Source organism: Lissotriton helveticus, chromosome 10, assembly GCF_964261635.1.
Source record: "Lissotriton helveticus chromosome 10, aLisHel1.1, whole genome shotgun sequence".
NCBI lineage: Eukaryota > Metazoa > Chordata > Amphibia > Caudata > Salamandridae > Lissotriton > Lissotriton helveticus.
This window is the reverse complement of record NC_136071.1, coordinates 340,121,754-340,144,372: the sequence shown is the minus strand read 5'-3', so window position 1 is coordinate 340,144,372 and position 22,619 is coordinate 340,121,754. Positions and strand designations below refer to the sequence as shown.

The window sequence follows — 22,619 nt, the reverse complement described above, 5'->3', positions numbered from 1 at the left end:
AGGGGATGTTCAGGATGAGTCGGGCAGAGGCGTTCTGGATGCGTTGGAGTCTTTTCTCTAGTTTGGCTGTGGTTCCGGCGTAGAGGGCTTTTCCGTAGTCCAGTCGGCTGGTGACGAGTGCCTGGGTGACAGTCTTCCTGGTTTCGGTTGGGATCCATCTGAAGATTTTACGGAGCATGCGTAGGGTGTTAAACCTCAATATTTACCAGGCTTCTGCACCATGCAGCTGTATATGTGGACCTGTTCTTAAGTAAATTAAAGCCAATAACATCCAGTGACCCCTGCTCTACTAGTGGCTCAGGCAAGGGTGCTTCGGCCTACCCGGCAGATCCTGCGTTAAACCGTTTAATGGAGAAGAAGTCCATCTCACCTCTGAGGCAGGGTTTCTATTGACGATTCTTGGTCCGGTTCCTTTTCAGTGACAGCTGTATAAAACAAGCATTGAAAATGCAATAGGTCTCGCTTTTGATAAGTTAAAGCAATTTGCTTTGCTAATGGTATTGTATAGCAAAGCAAATGGCTTTAACTTGATAAAAGACGAGACCTATTGCATTGTCAATGCTTGTTAACATGGTATCCCTACCTCGTTTGTTATATCGGCGGCAGTCCTTTCCATACAACTCGGAAGGAGCAGTTGATGGCTGGCGTGGTGGCGGTTGCAAGCCAGATGGTGGCTCAGGATGACAGGTGGTGGTGTCTTGCTGGGAGAGTTGGATGTCAGGAGGGACTTGAAGCCCTGTGCCTCCGCCTTGCAGAGGTTAAGTGTCAGTGATGGCGTGACACGTAGAGTGTGTGGATCCTCTCTTGCCTGGCTTGGGGCCACTGCCGACTCAGTCTTGAAGCGGTGTGAGGAAAGACACTCAGTGCTGATCTTCACCCATGGCATCTGCAGTCAGGAGCAGGGATGCTGTTTGACTTAGACTGCTGACACTGAGACAGCCACCTGCGGAAGCGTTTAGATGATACACGGTTTGCGTTTGCTGCGGCTTATGTTCCGTTCTCCCGTGGGGCTGTATCCAGGGAAGCCGGTTGACGCTCACCGGGGGAAGCGTTGGGATGAAGCTCGCTTCATGCTTGCTGCGGCTTACGTGTGGTTCTCCCTTGGCGTTGTCGCCAGGGCTGTCGGTCCGCCTTGGTGTCTGTCTGGTGTCTTTGGAGGTGTTCTTGGGTTGTGGTGCTTCTGTCTGGTGTCTTTGGAGGTGTTCTTGTGTTGTGGTGCTACGAGTCCTTGTGCTTCTCCTCTCGTTGTCTTTGACACACCTGCGGGTGTCCAGCTCTTCTGGGTGACACGATTTCCACTCTTCTTCTGGTGCAGTGACATGCACCATGTTCTAACAAAGCCAACGGGCCTAGTAACTTCAATGGTCTCCGGACCATTCAGGCGAAACTTCAGTCGTTTTTCTCGGCTGCATGGCAGGTAGCCACTCGTCTTAGATGCTCCTTCAGGCAGCTTCTTGACACTCCTACTCTGGGTGTTCCCTCTACAGGGAGTAGCTTCCACGGGCAGTGGTGAGCTGTGGTGGTGGCTGGCCACTTGTGGTGTACGACTCCTCTTGTCAGCCTTAGATCACGGACAACTTCTGTGTGAGGGAGGACACTGCTGCGATGTGCCCCTTCCGGGCTCCGTTGATGCTGTGGAGATGTATGAGATCTCCCTGCGAATTCTAGCAGTGCTCCTTTTCTTTTGGAGAGATCTTTTTTCCTCCTGGGTATGCACCTGTGCTGGCGTGCTTCTGGGTGCATGCAGCAGGCACCTTGGACTGCGCACTCTTTGCTAGGGCGCCGGTCGTGCCTGCTCTTTCTTACGGTGACGGCCGTTCACCGCCAAGGGCGTGCGACGCACCCTTCTCACTTACCGGGGCGTAAGAGAGGCACTGATGTTGCTTTCTCCATCAGTCTTTCCTGAGGCTCCTTGTGGGGGGTGTAACAGTCTCACCCCTCCAATGTTCTTTGCTTGCTAGTATCCTGCACGCTACTCGCTGGGGTGGATGCAGTATTGCTTTCAGGCTTCCTTTGCGCGTTGGGGTATATGGCTCTCTTTCGCTTGGCGACTGATGTGGCATGCAGCAGTCTTCATGGTTCCTTTCCCCTTTTACTTGATACTCCCAGGTGTCTCCAGTTACCTTTGCTGAGTGTGGCTCACTTACTTCCTTCCCACAAGGAAATGTCAAAGTCTTAGGGGTCTGCCTGTCCATTGATTCAAACCCTGTTCGCTGTCCTCATTTCTGTTTTGAATTGCCACAGCTATATTCTTGTACTCCCAGCGCATTGCTGCACATTTACTCTTAATCCTCAACGGCTGTGTAGTAGCTTGGCACCAGTCTGGCACATCAGCTTTCCTTCACATTATGGCAGCCTTTGTACTACTCATTCTGCCTGTTGGGCTGCACGATATCTCCCACAGGCCACTAGATGGCAGTGCTGCTTAACTGTGTCTGCAGCGTCACTTTGCTTTAACTCCATGTCCTTTTGAATCCGTGCATATTCTAGCTCACGTTTCTCTCCCCTCACTATCTCGGAGTTACCTTGCTGCAGGGGTGATGTCGGCCTCAGTTAGTTGCCACCATTTGCGATTCCAGTCTATACTGAATGTGTGGGGAGGCTGCTATGGGTTCACTGGAGCGTTGTCTGGTAGGCAGGAATCGAACAGTCTCTCCTGGCTGTGCGAGCAGGTGGGCTGCAGGGCGGATGGCCACTGGGTGACAGGCATTTGGTGGAGCAGCCCCTGGCAGTCTTTCACAGATCTGTGGTCTCGGCCCGCACAGGAGATCTGGATTCTGGGCAGTGTACCTCGGCGGTGCAGTGCGGCGATCTTGCACCTGGGTGGTCCCCAGTGAATGAAAGGGGTGGTTGGGCCATCAAGGGTGCTCCAAAACCAGCTGCAACTGGTTTCTCCCCCACCCTGCACCTACAAAGGTTTTCTTAGTATAAGAAGGGGCTGTGTCCCCTCACATTTTGTTCTCTGCCAGGATCCTGAGGGGGCTGCTGCTGTTGCTGGGCAGGAGGACCGCCACTTGGACTGCCTCCCTGCCTGGAGGCCCAGTGAGCTGGCTCTGGGCCCAGCCTTGCCCCCCCACCTAAAAGAACTTTGTAGGGTCTGGACCTTGGAACTAGTGCTGGGGAGCGCTTTCTCTGGACCCTCTAGACCCTCCTAGCGTTTGGAAATCGCTTTATTTCGCCCCTAGCGCTGGGAGCGCTGTACTTTACTTATAGCTATGAGAGCGCTTTATCTTGACCTTCGGCGCTTGGGAGCGCTCTATTTGCTGCTAGCGCCTGAGGTAGCTTTATTTGCTTTGGCCGGTGCCCACTCGGCATTTTGTCACCCCATGTGGTGTCCCGAGAGGAGCAGCTTTGAAGCAGCGCTGAGCCGCGCTGTGATTAGCCCCGCCGTACGGGACTCCCTCCTCGTCCTCCCAGGGCCGCGCTGGGATTGGGTCCAGCCGCCCGGGAGTCCCGCCACGTCATCAGAAAGCCTCGCAGCCATTGGCAGGCAGTGAGGGCTTCCCCCGAGATCCAGGGACAGCAACCGGAGGTCGGGGCGTGACGTGAAGGAACTTGCAGCCAGAAAAGGAGCACCCCGCTGCCTGAGAACCGGGTAAGTGGGGCTCTGTGTTCCCGTCTAGGGAGGAGGTCGTCGGGGCACCTTGCCGGTCGGTGCCCGCCCTCTCCTCCAGTACCAGGGCTTTGTCGTCAAAGAGCCCGAGAGGCCCCGGGGGGGGGGGGGCCTCCCTGCAGATTTGAGCCCCGGGCGGGCTCCTACGTTACTGGGGCATTTCTTCAGGGCCGCGAGAGGCTCTGGGTGGCATTATTTCCTTTCGAGTCCCCCGAAGAGGGACTCCAACGCCCGGGGCCATTTGTTCTCTTGAGTCACGGAGGGACTCCAACGACGCCGCATTTCTCTTTAGAGCCCCGAGAGGCTCAAGGCGCCATATTTGTGGTGCGAGGCCCACGGGGGCACCTTTGTTGCTGAGCCCTGAGAGGCTCCAGAGACGGCCGCATTTTGTGTTTGAGCCTGGAAGGCTCAAGGGGGCATTTTGATTTACTGATAGCCCAGAGAGGCTATGGGGCCATTTATTTACTCAGAGCCCAGCGAGGCTCCCAAAAGGGGACAGTCATTTCTACAGAGCTTGTGAGGCTCCCCCATCGTGTTTGCCCCATCATCTCCAGTTGCCCAGCACTTCATGGGCAGCTGCTACGTTTAGGCCCCCTGACTTTGGGACACAGGGCGTCCTAGCCCTAGAGAGGCCAGTTGGCCTAGGGACTGCCACAGGTTGTGGCTAATGTGATTCTGGCGCATTTATGAGCCAATGTGATTACTGCGCAATTGTTATTGCTACACCTCTGAATGTATGTTATGCATCATGTGTTATGTGCTTATACCCCTACAGGTATCGTAATACTTAGGTGGTTGTTCTCCTAGTACAGGTGGTGCTAGTGAGGTCCTGGTTACCAGTAGTTACTGGTTGTGTGATACAGTGATTTACATTCTATGTTCTATGTTCTAAAAGTGTTACTTCTGAAAGTGCTGATTCCTGACAGTGGTCCAGGTGGCCCAGTCTTGTACATATCCCCTGTAAATTCTGCCCGTGCCTGTTGGCACATTGTAAAGTGTGTGTTTTTATCTAATGTGTTTGGTGTAATACAAAGGCTATTTTTATATAACCTTGTGTGGAGTTTCTTTTGTGGTGGGCCTTGGGTGTTGTTGCTGGGGTGCGTGCGCAAATACTTAACTCACATCGCCTCCAAGTTAAACCTTGCTGCTCGCGCCACGTTACCTAGAGGGTGAGCAGGGGTTATCTTGGCGTGTGACTCCCTTGCCCTGACTTAGGAGTGGTGGTCTCTGACTGACTTTGGCACAAGTCCTGGCCAGCCAGGGATCCCATTTCTAACACCCACAGCCACACTAAATTCGAGAAACCAGTATATCAGAGCAAAAAGTGGGGGGGTGACCATAGGATGCAGACCCTACTCTCCTACAGCACTTACTGCCAAAAAATGGCCTGATGGTCCTCCATCAGTCGCTTAGGGGACATTGGAAGGTGCAGAGGAGAAGAGAGAAAGGGCACAGTGTAACCCATGCCAACAATCTGTGGGACCCACCGGTCCAACGTGATGGCTTGTCAGCCTGGTATAAATCATTTAGATCTGCTTCCCAACGGGTGGCTGCGTCCCTGCAAGGGCACAATAAAGGGGATAGGCAGGTGCGGCAGCAGGCTTGGCAGCATGCTTACCTTGGCACCAGTCACTAATGTGAAACTGTGGAGTTCCCTGTGGTGAGTAGATGGGCAGGTGGTGCCTTGGGCAAAGCCTCACAAGGAACGGTGGAACTGTTGCAGTAAGCGAGGCAGGAGGAAAGACACAGAGCAAGCAGTAGACCTGCTCCCCTTAAAAAGCTCGAGAACAGACTCGGCATTGTCCCAAAATAGGCGTATCCCAACCAAAAGGTATGTCCATCAAGGAGGACTGAACATCACTAGAGAACCCAGTCGATCCCAGCCATGATTGGCAGTGGATGGCAATACTGGTGTCTATAGCCTGAATGATAGAACTGGTGGTGTTCAAGCAAAACCCAATAGTGAACTTGACAGCATCAACATAGTCTTGAATCACCTTCGAGTGTACAGGGCAAAGGTCTTTGGGTACACCAAGGAAGACTTGTGCCACCATATACCAAAGTCAGTACATCAGAAAGGGTTTCACCCAAACTTAGTCGAAAGGACCTGGGTAGCTGAGCCTTAGAAATAAAGGGGTCCCGGTAGGTAGGTAAAGTCTACGTTTCGACCCTTGTGATGGTAGGGATAGTTCCCCTTACGGAACGGGTCTTCATCAGGACGGGGGATTAGGTGGGCGAGAAACCTTGCCATAATTAAAGCAGGCGTTGGCACTGAAAATTGGAAGCCTCACATGTTTAACTAGCGTTACTTTGATCGAGACTCGGTGAGAAAATCAGGGTTTGTGTCACACATGAATAATGGACGCCTCACACGTTGGGCGGGCGTTGTTTAGATCAGATCTTTAAGTATACGAGCGTTTCTCTCCGTGAACCAGCATTCGTTTACCAGCTTCTGTCCCAAGCAGGATTAATTCAGCCAACCAGAAGACTGTTTCTTCCAATTTGTTTTTCCTGACTTGTTTAAGCAGCATTTTGTGGCCCCCGGAGGGGCAGCCATTTTGAATAAATTGTGATTACATATAGAATGAAATGCAATTCTATTTCTCGAATTATGAATGTTCTTCTTGCACTAGTTAAAATTTTTCCTGCACAACACCTTCACTTCCCCACCACCCCTTCCCCCTTTGCGCGCGTGGGCACTACTATGGTACAATATTCTAATGATTGTCCAAGAATTAACATGGTTATAACCAATTGTAGGTTTCTGGTATGTTGTGAATAAACAACCATACTACTATGATTCATCTTGTGTGTTATGATTAGTTTAAAGTTGTTTTTCTGATGACTAAATTATTCTCCCAGTCTGGGACCCCTTTATTTCTAACGACCATACACCAAAGGGCGTGTGAGTAGCGTCCCAGCAAACAGCTGCCATTAACCGACTGGAGGGCCAAGCTGGTAGAAGAACAGACAGATTTCCAGAATATCTGCACTCGCTTAGATTCCCTATAAGGGGAGTGGTGGGAAATGTGTTGGGATTAGAACGGCTGGTGGAAGATTACACCTCTAGCCTGAGTCGCCAGGAGCAGGGCCAAGGCGCCTGGCAATTTGTCTAGTGACTAGAGGGGTGTCACGGGGCAGACAAGCCATGTGACTATAAAGAACTCGTGTCATTGGTACAATGTCCCTACAACAAAACAACCTCTTCTTTTGCAGCAACAGGAGAGCTGGAAACCCCGCTCGTGACCGCCTTCCGTATGTCAAGAGGACTATCCCTTTAACTGGGGCGCGGCATCAGAGGACTCCACCCCCTTTGATGACGGGGAGTGGTGGAGGCCAACAAGAGCAGACAAGAGCTGGAAGGAGGTGTGGTACGGAGGACCCGAGAAACTGAGACGATGGAGAACGCGGAGCCGAGGGGAGATTGGAGTGCAGTGGGATTGACAGCGACTAACGGAGCCACCGGTCGGAGTACGGAGGTGCCACGAGAGCCAGGAGGCCATTTGGACCACGTTTCGTCCCGCCACGCTCCCGGAGGAGCGTGGCTATCCCAGGCATGTGGGCGGTTTGCGGGCAGGGAGGCGGGAGAAACCCGACGGATAAGGGACGCAACCCCTACCATACCCCTAAGTAGGTGTATTCCCCTCCCTGCACCTTCATGCCTTTTCTTTACATAGACGTGCAACACTGAGTGGTTTCCTTCACTACCTTCCCCGTTTTGGCACTTATAGCACGGATCATTTACACATATTCGCTTTTTTCTCCTCTATCACCACGGGAGCCGCCACCTGACCAGGAGGAGCAGACTGTCTGAATACCCGCCAGAGGTCCCTTAAAAGACGTCCTTACCGCAACCACTATCCTCTGGAGGAGACAGCTAATATAAACCATCCTCACCATTTCCCTGAACTCTGGCTACGTACAGGAGACGCTTCAGATTAAAACAACAAGCATTTGCAATGCAATAGGTCTCGCATTAGGAAAGTTGGAGCTATTGGTCTTGTAAATGACGCATTTTATATTTATGTGTTGGTTTCGAAAATAGTGAAATTAATAGTCATTTACAATGCCAATACTTTTAACTTTTGCAAGTGTGACACTTATAGCATTTGTAATGCAACATGTGTTGTATTTACGTGACTTAGATGTATTGATATTACTAATAAAAATGGCTTATATTTTTTTAAATTAATTAATACTTAAATAAAAGTTATTGTAATTTATAATGGCAATAGCTTAAACTTTTCTAAATACCTTGTGAAGATTATGTTCAGTGTATTTTATTGTGACGAAAATCCAAGAACTGAAGTGAAATATTAACATATTTTTGTGACATTTGTAATAAAGCTTGAAACATTAAGAGACCATATTTGAACCAGTTGTTGAATTGTTGCACTGATTGATGCTGTGGTGATGAGGAGAGATGTGGTGGCGACTAGTGATGCTGTAACGTTCAGTGATGCTGTGGTAGCGCATAGTGATGTTGTGGTGCCCTTGAGAAAAAGGCGGGTGACAGCAGCAGATGAGCTCGGGAGAAGAGAAGAGAACAGGGAGTTCTAGAAGGAGGCGGGTGGAAGAGAGCTGCATAACAGCACAGCAGAAGCAAACCTGGAGTTAAAGAAGGAGGCAGGTGGAAGAGAGCAGCAGATCAGCACAGGTGAAGAGAACAGTGAGTTAAAGAAGGGGGTGGGGTGGATGAGAGCTGCAGATCAGCACTGGATAAGAGACCAGGGAGTTGAAGGAGGCGGTGGAAGAGAACAACATATTAGCACAGGAGAATAGAACAGGGAGTTAGAGAAGGAGGCGGGGTGAAAGTGAATAGCAGATTAGCACAGGAGAAGAGAGCAAACAGAGTTAAAGAAGAATTTGGGGTGGACGAGATCAGCACAGGAGAAGATAACATGGAGGTAAAGAAGGAGGTGGGTGGAAGAGAACAGCAATTCAGCACAGGAGAAGAGCAGAGAAGAGACCAGGGAGTAAAATAATGAGGCGGGTGGAAGAGCGCAGGGAGTTAAGGAAGGAAGCGGTTGGAAGAGAACATATTAGCAAAGGAGAATAGAACAGGGAGTTAGAGAAGGAGGCGGGGTGAAAACCACAGATCAGCACAGGAGAAGAGAAGCGAAGAGAGTTAACGAAGGAGTTGGGGTGGACAAGAGCAGCAAGTCAGCACAGGAGAAGGTAACATGGAGTTAAAGAAGGAGGCGGGTGGAAGAGAGCAGATCAGCAGAGCAAAAGAGAATTGGTAGTTAAAGAAGGAGGAGGGTGGAAGAGAGCAGCAGATCAGCACAGGAGAAGAGACCAGGTAGTTAAAGAAGGAGGCGGTGGAAGAGAGCAGCAGATCAGCACAGGAGAAAAGAAGAGAACAGGGAGCTAGAGAAGAATGCAGGTGGAAGAGAGCAGCAGATCAGCTCGGGAGAAGAGACCAGGGAGTTAAAGAAGGGGGTGGGGTGGATGAGAGCTGCAGATCAGCACAGGAGAAGAGACCAGGGAGTTGAAGGAGGCAGGTTGGAAGAGAACAGCAGATCGGCACAGGAGAAGAGAACCGGGAGTTACAGAAGGAGGCGGGAAGAAAAGAACAGCAGATCGGCACAGGAGTAGAGAAGATAACAGGGAGCTAGACAAGGAGGCGGTGGAAGAGAGCAGCAGAAGTGAAGTGATCAGGGAATTAGAGAAGGTGGTAGAGTGAGGGCGGTAGAGTGGTAGATTGAGGAGGAGGGCGGTGGGGCTGGAGTCGGTGGGGCTGGAGTCGGTGGGGCTGGAGTCGGAGGGGGTCGTTGCTGCTGGTCCCCCCTCCCGCCACCATTTCACGTCCCGCGGCCGCCGAGTGGAGGAGGTGGACTTTCCTTCCCAGACTGCTTTGCGGCCGACATCCGCTATTTTCGCGCCCGGAGGCGCTTTAAATCAGAGCCCAGCCCCGGTGGAGCGGGTGCTCCTGGTCATTTCGAGGGAATTGCTGGCCTACTTACTGTGTGTTCTTCATTGCTGCTGGTACCCCTCCCGCCACCATTTCACATCCCTCTGCCGGCGAGTGGAGGAGGTGGACTACCCTTCCCAGACTGCTTTGTGGCCGACATCCGCTATTTTTGCGCCCGGAGGCGCTTTAAATCAGAGCCCAGCCCCCGCGTCGCGGGATCGCGCGGGCAGCACCGGGCTAAGCCCGGGACAAGGGCGGGGCCGTCTGTGGCCGAAGGAGGCCGGGACGGGCCACTCTTTTACATTTGCGATCCCGGACATATACTTGTAAAGTAAGACTCTACCATATTAATATTTGGCACTAAGGATTGGCTTACTATCAGCTCTGATTGTGGTTGGGCCACCCTTCTTATTATTTTAGCACCACAATAAGTGAGACATTCTTGCCCATATTAGCACGTGATTAATTTATCCTCTACCGTTTAATTGCGGACGTGAAAAGTCTCATTGTTTTAACTAGTTTTGCTCACACCCCAATCCACACACGGCGCGTCCAACAATGGCGCTACACCTAAGGAATGGGAGGAAGATTGTACAGGGTAGCGTGGGGGGCTCCGTGTCCGAGACACTCGACCAGTTTCTCTAGAGCGGCGGCTGTTCTTGAACACGAAATTGCACTTACCGAAAAAAGGTTGTCCCTAGAGTTACTGGCGAAGAGATCCTCTCTGGGCAAAATCATGGCAGCGGTTTCCCCAGAGCAGCAGCAGCAGGTTTGTAGTGAACATAGCCCGGGCATAAGCGCGGAGAAGGTGGGGGCAGACATATCCTATAATAGCACCTCACAAGACACAACCTCTGATAGTATATCCATTTTGGGGAACAGACTACCCGAACCAAACCCCACTACTATTCCCAACCTGCCCCACGAAATTGCACCACTGGCACCAAAAATGGGAAAAGGCAATATGACAATCCACCGTTGCCAAAAGAAAGCGTGGGGGAGGGATTCAAAAGGGTAGATGTGCCAAAGTTTCTAAAGCGACCACCCCCTTACAACCAACCCACCCCACAGCACATCAGCAAACACCCACAAACGATTCCAGATATAGGACAAACAAGTCAACACCCTGCCAGTCCGTAGCAAATCGACTCCCTAAAGGCACTTTAGAAACCCTAGAACAACTATTAAAATCGCTATTGCTGCCACTACTCGACAGAGTCAAACAACTTAGTGAGAACGTAGGGAAGTTGGAAAGTATTGTATTAGCAAATTCGGTCATTTTGGAAAAAGCTGTAGAGTCTACCCTTGGTCCTGGGCCTCCAGCACCCCCAGGCACGGCTACAGACCTTAAGAACGCCCTTAATGGTATTTTTCACCTCTCACCACCCAGCCAAAATGTTCTACACCACCCCACTGCTACACCCAAAGGCATAGCAAACACACCTGTTACAGATCACACTAGGGATTTGTGCTATTTTTATCCCAACTTATCCCGTGGAGAGCCCATTGTTCAGTTTGATGGGTGGGAAACTATTTCTAGACGCCCCGATGATCATTTAGACAGGAGTTCCACCTCCCTCTGCTCAATCACTTTGAGCCACTGAGTAGCCTGGAGTGGGTGGACTGACTGGACAACAGCAACAGGGGTATTAGCCTAGTTTGGCATAAGGGGAAAGGTTGTATTGTCGGGGAGGAGAAAGCAACTAGCAGCAGCCAAAGGGGGGGCTACCGGGTGCAGGTATTGAGTTCCCAAACTTAGCTCCCCCCCACATCCCGTGCCTCAAACAAGATCAGGCTTCACACCCAGGAGGTCCAGTTGGAAAAGGGAGAGTATATGCCCATGGAACCAAGTTCTAGTGAGAATGGGTGCCAAATTCTTTTTTTTTTGTTTTGTTGTTTTGTTTTTAAAGACCTTTATTGTCCAACACGTACGTTACACAGCATTCAGCTTACAACCCAGCCGGGCCAGCTGCGAGTAATGAGTATTGCATCAAACGTAGCAAAGGAACACAGCTTTAAGGCCGACAACCCTGGGGTTCGGCAGCGCAGATCAACGTGTCACGATACTTCACAATCATACAATCATTCGGTGTTATAAAAGTGTGGGTCTATGGGGTTTCTCATTTTATCTGCGAACTCAGAGTTACGGCGTTAGGTTGGCACTCATCAGCGTCTCCAGATTAGGCAGAGCCCACTATGACATATGTGTATCGTCGGGAAGGGTATCAGTTGAGTTCGTCCTTCAAGCGGGCACGGTGCTACATAAATGAGGGATGAGGCTGCTCAGTATCCAAGTGTGTTGGTGAGCGTGTATCTACGTAGCTCACCCAACTTGACGAGAGTGTCTGATATTTGTGTTGGCACTCAGGCGAAACGCCTAGACCATAGCTGTCATTCCCGAAGGCCTCGTAGCGTGTTAAGTGCAATGTTCTATCTGCAAGGGCTTGGTCCAAAAGGAAATAAGACCAGAATATCAATAAACCAGAAAACAGTAACACAGGTAATACAAAAGATAGGTAGGGGTGGATGGGGGCAGAGAAAGCCACGTGTTCGGGGAGGGAAGTGCGGTGCTAGTGTGTCGGTTGCGGTCCAGTGGGTGGGTAGGTAGGAGACCGGAAGAGGAGGGCAGTTTGTCCGTATGTCAAGTGCACAAGGGGGGGAACCCCACTATAAGGGCTCGTCGAGTGTAGCGTTGCAATGCCTAGTGGGAAGCATTTGGTGGCTAGACCCAGTGTTACAACGTTGTGCGCGGGGATGTAGGCGTGGGAGGGGCATAACACCCACTACTGCGGAACGGTCAAGTATGTAATACACGGTGGGCAAGGCATGGTGGCCGTGTAGGCAGCGATCGGTGCATTGTATATATCTCGTAGTAACCATTACAGGGAGGGGAAAGGGGGGGGGGGGCGGCGACATACAGTTCTTCACATAATCCCCTGTTCCACACATTTCTGCTGAAAGGAGTGGAGGTCATCCCAGTGTTGTGCGATAGGAAATTTCCTGAGTCCCGCTGTCTCTTCTCGCCGCAGGACAGTGCTTTCCGCCCGCACCCAGTTCACTAGCGGCAGGCTCCAGTGTCGGATGTGTGGGGGTGTGTCAGCCTTCCACCGCTTGGTAAGCAGTCTCTTGGCCGTGATCAGTCCGAGATCCCAGTAACGGGCCTGGACTTTGTTAAGTCGTGTACGTTTGTACAATCCCAGTACGCAGGCCTCCCATGTTTTCGGCACGTGTTCCTTGGTGCAATGTCGGAGTAACGTAGTCACCCCATCCCAATACTGTTGGAGGGCAGGAGAGAGCCAGAGCATGTGGAGGAGGTCCGCTCCCAGTAGGGAACAGCGACCGCAGGCAGTATCAGCGACTAAAAAATATCTGTTTATCTTGTCCGGGGTGAGATATGCGCGATGCAGTATGTAAAGTTGTACGATTTTGAAGCGAGGGTTGCGGGGGATGTTCACTGGGCCAGCCAGGATGATAGCCCACTCCTTGTCCGTCCAGTCCCTCCCCCTGTCTGTCGCCCACTTCTCCCTTAGTTGCACGGTTGTGGGATGAGTATGGAGAAGGAGTGCTTGTGCTATCCAATGAATTATGTGCGTGCCATTGCTCATGACATGAAGGTATTGTATAAAGTGATGTGTGGGTAGCTCACCAGACACGTCCCCCCAAGCGGCAGTCAGCGTATGGATGAGGGATGCGTGTAATAGGAACTGTCCAGCCGGAAGAGACGTGTCTCTCACGAGATCCGCGAAGGGTAGGAGGGGGCCATCAGAGTATAGATCTCCCAGTGTTTCCACCCCCGCGGTGGTCCAGTTGTCCAGCTTTACAGCCGTCAAGGTCCCCGCCGTGGTCGGGGTGCCCAGTAGTGGTAGTATCGGGGCATATGGTACTGTCGCCCGGGTCAGACGCAAACAACGGAGGAAGCATTTGCGCGCCACCGCGAGCAGTAGTTGCGGTGGTCGGGGAGTCCGGGTCAGCGGATGAAACACGTGGATCTGCAACAGGGACCAGACAGCGGTGTCTGTGGCTGTGTCTCCCAGGTTCTTGCCACCTAGCCAACCTGACACCCACTGCATTTGCGCAGCTAGATAATATAATTCCATGTTGGGAACAGCTAGTCCGCCCGCTTCAGTTTCGTCAATGCAACTCGTGGCCGGCCCTTATTCCAAATCCGGTCGCAGGACCTCAAGGTCTCGAAACACCCGAGTAGGGACATAGGATGGAATATTTGCAAAGTAGTACAGTAGCCTCGGTAGGACTATCATCTTTGTTAGGGCTATGCGGCTAGGAACGTTCAGTGGTAGAGTCTTCCAGAACCCAGCTTGTGCTCGGGTAGATGCGATCGCTCGCATCAGATTCCCTTCCAAAATATCCGTAGGGTCACGGTAGATGTGTATCCCAAGGTACCTGAACGTCGTGGGGTACCACTGTAATCTCTCGCCCCCGATGCGTATCTCGCTCTCGGGAACGTTCGGGTTAAATGAGTAGGCCCCTGATTTGGCCCAGTTCACCTTCAATCCCGACATTTCCTCGAAGTGCTGAAGATGCCAGTTAGGGAGGCCGGAACATTACTTAGGTCGTTGACATACAAAAGGAGGTCATCAGCATACAATGACACCACATGTAGTCCATCCGCCATCGGTATACCCCAATCCGCCCCTTGGGACCGGAGTTTCGCAGCCAGGGGTTCCACAGCTAAGAAGAACAACAAGGGCGATAGGGGGCAGCCTTGCCTGGTGCCTCTCCGCACACGGATAGGGTCAGAGAGCAGCGCTCCAGTACGGACGCGGACTGTGGGTCTACGGTATAAGAGTCCAACCATAGTCTGATAGTCGCCCCCCCAGCTCGAATTTGTCCATGACCGCTCGCAGGTAAGGCCATTCCACCAAGTCAAACGCCTTCTCTAGGTCTAGTACCAGGCACCCGGCTCGTGGCCACTGTCGTGTGGCGTATTCTTGTAAGCGGAATAGGCGGCGGAAAGCCGAGCTGTCCGGTGGCAGAGGACAGACTCGCCGGCGGCACGCGATATTTTTAACTACCTGCTCTTCTAGGCTGACTGCGAGCCTCCGGACACCGATTCCCGCTGAGATAGAGCGGTGATACTACTCTTCCTGTTTATTTTAAACTACCCCGCCCTTCCCGCCCTGCTGACCCCGCCCATTCGGGTCACGGGTCTATTTAGTCCCTGTCTTCACTCCGCCTGCTAAAGCCGAGCTGTCCGGTGGCAGAGGACAGACTCGCCGGCGGCACGCGATATTTTTAACTATTTACCTACCTGCTCTTCTAGGCTGACTGCGAGCCTCCGGACACCGATTCCCGCTGAGATAGAGCGGTGATACTACTCTTCCTGTTTATTTTAAACTACCCCGCCCTTCCCGCCCTGCTGACCCCGCCCATTCGGGTCACGGGTCTATTTAGTCCCTGTCTTCATTCCGCCTGCTAAAGCCGAGCTGTCCGGTGGCAGAGGACAGACTCGCCGGCGGCACGCGATATTTTTAACTATTTACCTACCTGCTCTTCTAGGCTGACTGCGAGCCTCCGGACACCGATTCCCGCTGAGATAGAGCGGTGATACTACTCTTCCTGTTTATTTTAAACTACCCCGCCCTTCCCGCCCTGCTGACCCCGCCCATTCGGGTCACGGGTCTATTTAGTCCCTATCTTCACTCCGCCTGCTAAAGCCGAGCTGTCCGGTGGCAGAGGACAGACTCGCCGGCGGCACGCGATATTTTTAACTATTTACCTACCTGCTCTTCTAGGCTGACTGCGAGCCTCCGGACACCGATTCCCGCTGAGATAGAGCGGTGATACTACTCTTCCTGTTTATTTTAAACTACCCCGCCCTTCCCGCCCTGCTGACCCCGCCCATTCGGGTCACGGGTCTATTTAGTCCCTGTCTTCACTCCGCCTGCTAAAGCCGAGCTGTCCGGTGGCAGAGGACAGACTCGCCGGCGGCACGCGATATTTTTAACTATTTACCTACCTGCTCTTCTAGGCTGACTGCGAGCCTCCGGACACCGATTCCCGCTGAGATAGAGCGGTGATACTACTCTTCCTGTTTATTTTAAACTACCCCGCCCTTCCCGCCCTGCTGACCCCGCCCATTCGGGTCACGGGTCTATTTATACGGTACTAATGTGTCAGCGCAGCGGACGAGCGCAGCGGGCGCGACGGAGGCGCGCCGGAGTTGCGCCTGAGTTAAGCCCGTCTGCGCCCGTCCGCGGCCGGCCGGGGCGAGGGGCACGTCACTCTGCCCCCATTACTACCTATTCCCCGACTAGCTTGAAATTCCTACAAGGTGATTGGCCCCTTGCATCTGTCATTAGTAGTAACATCTCATCTCTTGGCCTTACCCCTTCTACCCCGACACTCCGCCCCTCCCCGCCCTCCCCTCCCTCTGTTTTGTCTTTTATTTTGTTAAATACTAGGTCGGCGGTGAAACATCACCAGGACCTATTTATCTTGCTCGACACCCAGAAACCAGATATATTATGCTTAACAGAGACGTGGTTTGGTGACTCGTCACTCCCCGCTCTCTTAGCGACTCTTCCCCTTACCTATGTGGCTCTTCGAGTAGACCGCCCTGCTGGGAAAAAGGGAGGCGGTGTGGCGCTCATCGCCAAAACCGAGTATAACTTCCGGTTACTCCCGTCTGCCTTTATTGACTCTGTTGAGTATCTGGTAGCTCGTTCTGATATTTTCTCTCCTCCTTTGATTTGTTTACTTGCCTATCGCCCTCCTCAGAATACCCCTCACTTCATTACAACCTTCCAGGACCTAATAGCCACGCTGACGGTTAATCATGCCTCCCTCCTTATATTGGGGGATTTTAACTACTGGCCTAATGATCCGTCCGAATGTCAGGCCTCGAAACAATTCTCTGACCTGCTTCAGTCTTTAAACTTTATCTCCCGTGTACAGGTTCCCACACATACGGGCGGACATGTACTTGACCAGGTTTGGTCTCTAAACTATCTTATCTCATCTGTAGCAGTGTCTCCCTGTCCTTGGTCCGACCACGCCATCATTTCTTTTACCCTCCATCTTAGCTTACCAGCCAGGATTCCGCGGGAAAAGAACTTCTGGGCCAGGAACTGGAGCCGGGTTGACTTAACCTCGTTATCATCTTCCCTCCTAGCCACAGTGCCTAACCTAGATGGCTTATCTCTGTCAACACAAGCCACTGGGATTGATACCTGGCTTATGGAAGGCTGCGACTCTGCAGCCCCCCTACGCCGGATCTCAATTAAAAGACCTAAGGAGGCTAACAGATGGTTCGATACCCACCTCAAAGATAAGAAATCGTCCCTTCGGCGCGCTGAAAGACTTTGGAGAAGGGAATACTGCCCCCTTCTGAAAATTCGCTACTTAACTCTACGGCAGGACTATAAGAAAGCTATCATTGAAACTAAATCCACCTACTTCTCATCAAAAATCTTAGCAGCTGAGAATCAACCTCGAGAAATTTTCTCGATAGTTAAGGAGTTAGCTTTCTCAGACAGGAGTACATCCAAACCCCTTCCTACACAAAACCTCTGTGACTCATTAAATTCTTACTTTTTGGATAAGGTGCTTAACATTAAAAATAACATTCCCCCTCCCTCTGCTTCTTATGCTGACCCCTGCCCACCAGCCCTGCCGCTTAGTCTAATATCAATTCCTCCCATCACGGAAACTAGGTTCCAGGAAATTTTGCTAAAAGTTAAGTCGGGATCTCCTGCTGACATCTGCCCGGCTCGTATTCTGCAGCAAATCTTCTCGGTCTGCACACAGCCCCCGATTATCTTCTTAAACAGTTCCCTGTCACAGGGAATTGTGACCCCGGCCCTTAAAGTAGCTTCTATTGTGCCCATCTTAAAAAAACCAGGGGCCGACTCAGCTATTTCTTCCAACTACCGGCCCATCTCTTTGCTGCCGTACCTGGGCAAGGTGCTTGAGCGGCATGTTGCCGCGGTGCTTAGCTCCCATGTTGAGACTACGGGAGGCCTGGCATCCTGCCAGGCTGGTTTCCGCCCTAAACACTCTACCGAGTCTGTGGTGGTGTCGGTCCTAAACACCCTCAGGGAGGGTCGGGACCAAAATAAACATCAAGCCCTGGTGCTCCTCGACCTCTCCGCCGCTTTCGATACGGTGGACCATTCCATCTTGCTTTCACGTATCGGAGCGGCGGGAATCGGAGGGTCAGCACTAGTGTGGCTCTCGTCCTTCCTGCGGGATCGCACACAGGCGGTCCGGTTGGGAGAGTTCACGGCAGACCCTGTTAAGATCACTTGTGGTGTTCCCCAAGGTTCCTCTCTTTCCCCTTTATTGTTTAATCTCTACATCTATCCTCTGATCTTTGCACTCCAACAGCGGGAGGTCGCGGTGTATAACTATGCGGACGACCTCCAGCTGGTCTTTGACCTTTCTTCTTCCCCTCACGCTATCTCCAATTTTCAGTCTATTATGATTTTTATCAGGGACTGGATGAGCCACAATCATCTGAAGCTCAATCCGGATAAAACCGAGCTGGTGCTTACTGGTGGCTCCCCCAGTCCTTGGAACTCTTCCTTTTGGCCCCCCACTCTTGGTACCTCCCCCCTTCCTTCTTCTACGGTAAAAACATTGGGCATAAAAATTAACCACCAGCTCACTCTTCACTCACAGGTTGGTGCTGTTGTCTCTTCTTGTTTTCTTATGCTTCGAACTATCCGCACTGTTTCCCGTTTCTTTTCCCCTCTGGCACTTAAACTCATTATGTCTGCCTTGGTCATCTCCCGGCTAGACTATGCCAATGCCCTCTACAACGGCATTCCGGCATACAGCCTCCGTAAACTCCAGCTTGTGCAGAACCAAGCAGCTCGGCTGGTGTATGGCCTTCCCCGGTTCCATCATGCTACACCTCTGTTGAAGGAACTGCACTGGCTGCCAGTCCGGCAGCGTTCGCTTTTTAAGATGGGGTGCATGGTCTTTCAGGCACGACTAGGAATGGCCCCGGCCTTCATTTCCTCTCTTCTAACCAATTACGTTCCTGTCAGACACCTTCGTTCGTCGGATCAGGCCCTATTGCAAGTCCCCCGTTTTACCAGGAAAAAATGGGGAGGTTCCAACTTCTCTTATCTGGCTCCGGTATTCTGGAACTCCCTGCCGGATCACCTCCGAAATTTAAAACAATATTCCCTTTTTCGTAAGGGACTGAAAACTTTTCTGTTTACTCAGGCCTTCCCACTCTAATTGTTCCCATCCCTGTTTTATTGCATGCCGCTAAAGCGCCAAGAAACCGTAATGGTGTACGTTGCGCTATACAAGCCTTTTAAATTCAAATTCATGTTATGGGACGTGTGTCGTGTCGGTACAAACCAGTTTGTCGTGATGTACCAGCGCGGGAACCATAGGGGCTAATCTGCGAGCAAGTGCGGAGGCGAGGATTTTGTAGTCCGTGTTGAGGAGTGCTAAAGGGCGGTAGGATCCCATCTGCTCGCTATCCCTGCCAGGCTTGAGTAGAGACACGAGAATGGCCTCATTAAGTGTCGGGGGTAAAGAGAAGTCATCTGTAGCCGCAGAGTACATCCTCACCAGGTGGGGAATTAGGATGTCCAAGGCGGCCTTATAGAATTCGGCTGGCAAGCCATCCGGTCCCGGAGACTTGCCATTCGAGAGGTTAAAGATGGTATCACGAAGTTCCTCGGAGTCCAGCGGTGCTCAGAGGTCATTCTGCTGTGCCGCCGTTAGGGCGGGCAATTGTATGGCTGAGAGATATTCAGTGATGGCAGCCAGTGGGACACGCAGTCGGAACAGTACAGTCCCGAGTAGTGACCCGTGAATGCCTCGTGTATTTGGCGTTGGGAGTAGAGTAATTCACCGTCTTCCGCCTGTATTGCCGATATGGGGGGGTCGAGCGATCCTCCCGCGCGATCAGCCAGGTCAACAGTTTGGGGGGGGTCGAGCGATCCTCCCGCGCGATCAGCCAGGTTAACAGTTTGCCAGGTCTATCACCCTGCCTGTGGACCCGGGCGGAGTGTGCCGCGAAGTTGACATTACGCAAACGGTCTAGTAGGCGGTCATGTTCCGCCTTGGCTTCCGTCAGTCGAGTGCTCGCATCCCCTCCCACAGCATGCTCAAGGTCCAGTAGTTCGGTCTCTAGTCGCGTCAGGTCTTGCTCAAGTTGTCGTCGCATGTGCCCCTGTGTTCCCAAGGAGAGTCCCCGGGTCACCACCTTGAAAGCATCCCATTCGGTTTGGGGAGAGGACGCCGTACCAGTGTTGAATTCAAAGTATTGAGCCGCCTGTGTGATTAGGGAGTCGCGGAAGGTTGCGTCTAGTAAGAGGTCCGGTTGGAGGCGCCAGGTGGGAATAGGGGGGTGTGGGTCGTCCCAAGCGATGACTAGTGTGTGTGGATTATGGTCTGAGTGTGTGCGGCCCATGTATTGCGAGTCCCGGACCAATGGAAGAAGATCAGTGGAGACCCTGTATCTGTCTAAGCGTACATGTAGTGCATGCGCACCTGACCGGTAGGAATATGTTCGTGTTGTGGGGTTGCGTGCCCTCCATGCGTCGTGTAGATCCCATTGCTGGGCCCAGTTGAGGAGGGCTTTCGTGGTGACGTGTGCCTGGGCATTGGCCGGGGGTGCAGTAGATCTGTCTAGGTTCACATCCAGGACGCAATTGTAGTCGCCCCCAAGGATCCATGGGAGCCCATGCCAGGACGCCAATGTTGTGGAGAGGCTCTCAAAGAAGCCGCCCTGGTCAGTGTTTGGGGGAGTATAAAGAGGCAAGTACCACAGGGTGTCCATCGAGTCTGCCTCGGGCCATCACATACCTAACCTCCGAATCTATCTGTGTGTCTATGACTGCCCATGGGGTGCCCGACCGTATCCATATAAGTGTCCCGAGCATAGGAGGAGTACTCCGTGGCGTAAAGTTGCCCGCGCCATCTACGGCGCAGTGCGTGTAGCTCAGTTTTGTTTAAGTGTGTTTCCTGTAGCAACGCTACATGAAATTTGTGTCGTCGTAAATAAGAATAGATTTGGTAACATCTCGACGGTGTGTGCATGCCTCTCACATTCCACGTGCATATCCTGATCTCAGCCATACTGTCGTGGTAAAAAATACCCGCTCCACCTACCATCCATCCCTCAGGCGAGCGCCTCCACAAGACCCTCGGCCCCCCCCTCCCACTCAGAACGGACACAAACATCAGCACAGAAAGAAAGGGTATAAGCAATTCTCCGAGGTTGAGGGTGGGAAAAAGAACAGGGTGTGCAAACAGATAGATACCAAAAGGTCGGCTACGCAACATGTCGCCGTCCAAACACACCAAAGAGGCAATAGAACAGTATTCAAGTCTAGGGGGTAACGTGCGCTAGTTACAGTTCTGGCAGGTCACCTATTCAAATCAAGAAAGTGGGTCATTGGCCCTTCCCCGGGCCATATGTCATGTGCACCATGTAGCCAAAATCAGTGTTCAGGAAGGCAGTGCCGTCTCCTGTCGTGGGGTTGCTTGTTTGACCAATCACGCACAGGGGAGAGAGGTAAGTTCCACTCCCTAAGGTCCCGGAGTAGGAAGGTCTCCAGGCGGTATGGGCAGCTGGCAGGGGGGAGAGAAGGGGGAAGCACTGCAGTATGGTCCCACCACCCTATCACCCCCTCAGTGTCCACATGTCTGGGTGTGTACTCACTGCGTCAAGTTCTCTCCCTCTGTCTCCAGGGCGGCAGGGGACATCTCAGGCAACGGCTCACAGCAACTGTCTGGTCTCTGGTTCCGTCCCCGCCGCCCCGGCAGGGTCTGTTAGGTTTGCATGTGTGGCTTCAATGGAGCATGTCAGCCGTTTGCGGCGTAACATCCGGCAGATCTACGGACAGTTGGGAGGCCGGTATCCCGTAAATAGCTTCATCATCGCTCGGAACCATCCGTGGGCTGGTGACGTGACGTCCGAAGTTGGCGAGGCACTCAGTTGGGAGACTCGGAGGGCATCTCGTTGCTCCTGGATCATTTGGTCCGACGGCGGGGAGTGGCGCGTCGCTTCCTCCGGTCGGCCGGCCCTTTGGTCCCTGTTCCTGCGGCGACGTCGTGGCCCACGGGCCCGAGGTCTTGTCTCAGAGCTATGTGGCTGCCTGGGTGCTGTGTCTGTACCGCTATCAAGCCATTCGCTTACCTCCTCAGGAGTGCTAAAGAAGTAGGTCTTGTCTTGCGCCACCACTCTTAGTTTTGCAGGAAAGAGTAGGGAGTACTGAAGGCCTGCTGTGCGGAGACGTCGCTTCACGTCCAAGAAGTCGTGTCTGACGTTGCACCTGAATGGTGTAGTCCTGGAAGAACATCACGGTAGCATTGTCAATGCGAACTTCCCCGAGCCGTCTAGTTTCTCTTAGTATAGTGTCTGTCCCGATAGTTCAGGACCTTGAAGAGTAGCGGCCTCGGGTTAGAGCCGGTGGTGCGAGGTCTCGTGGGTACGCGATGTGCCCGTTCCACTACAAAATGGGGCGATAGCGTGTCTTCAGGCAACATATCTCTTAGCCAGTCTTCCACTCGTTGAGCAGGACGGTTGCCCTCCCATTTTTCCGGGAACCCCACGAGTCTGATGTTGTTGCGTCTCGCCCTCCCTTTCGAGTCCTCAGCGCGGTCTTCTAGGAACTCCACTCTGTTCAGAAGGACTTGGACTCGTTTATCAGTTTTTGTGACTTTGGGGCCAAGCTCCCCCACTGTCCCTTCCAGTGTTTGTCTGGCCAGCCAGTTTCTTGTGGTCGGCTCGTAAGTGGGTGAGATCTATGGCAACACTGTCTATTTTGGATTCTAAGGATGTCCTGGTCAGTTGGAGCGACTGTTCCATGCGTTCCATGGCGGCTAGCACGCTGTCTAACCTCGCGGTCACCTGATCAGCAGCCATCTTGTGTAGTGACTTATCGGTTTTTCCCTTCGGCGGGGCCCCTCCTGTTCCAGTGCGAGTTCTCACCCCCCCGGACATGTGCAAGGCGGCCCGGCCAACAGTGTAGTCCAATTTAGCCGGGGGATGAGGCGTTTTCTGGTGCGCGGCTCCGGCAGTGTCTGCGGTGCGTTGCCACTTGCGCCGGGCGTTGTGTAGTTGGTTAGCCGGCCCCTCGCGTGTCCTCCGTGCTGGTTCGC

The 22,619-nt window shown here is 52.5% G+C and overlaps 1 protein-coding gene across 2 annotated transcripts in view; it reads right to left on the bottom strand.

The window, feature by feature from the left end:
• Positions 1-22,619, bottom strand: part of LOC144783791 (uncharacterized) — a 38,590-nt gene that overhangs the window by 3,885 nt on the left and 12,086 nt on the right. The gene's annotated exons all lie outside the window — the stretch shown is intronic.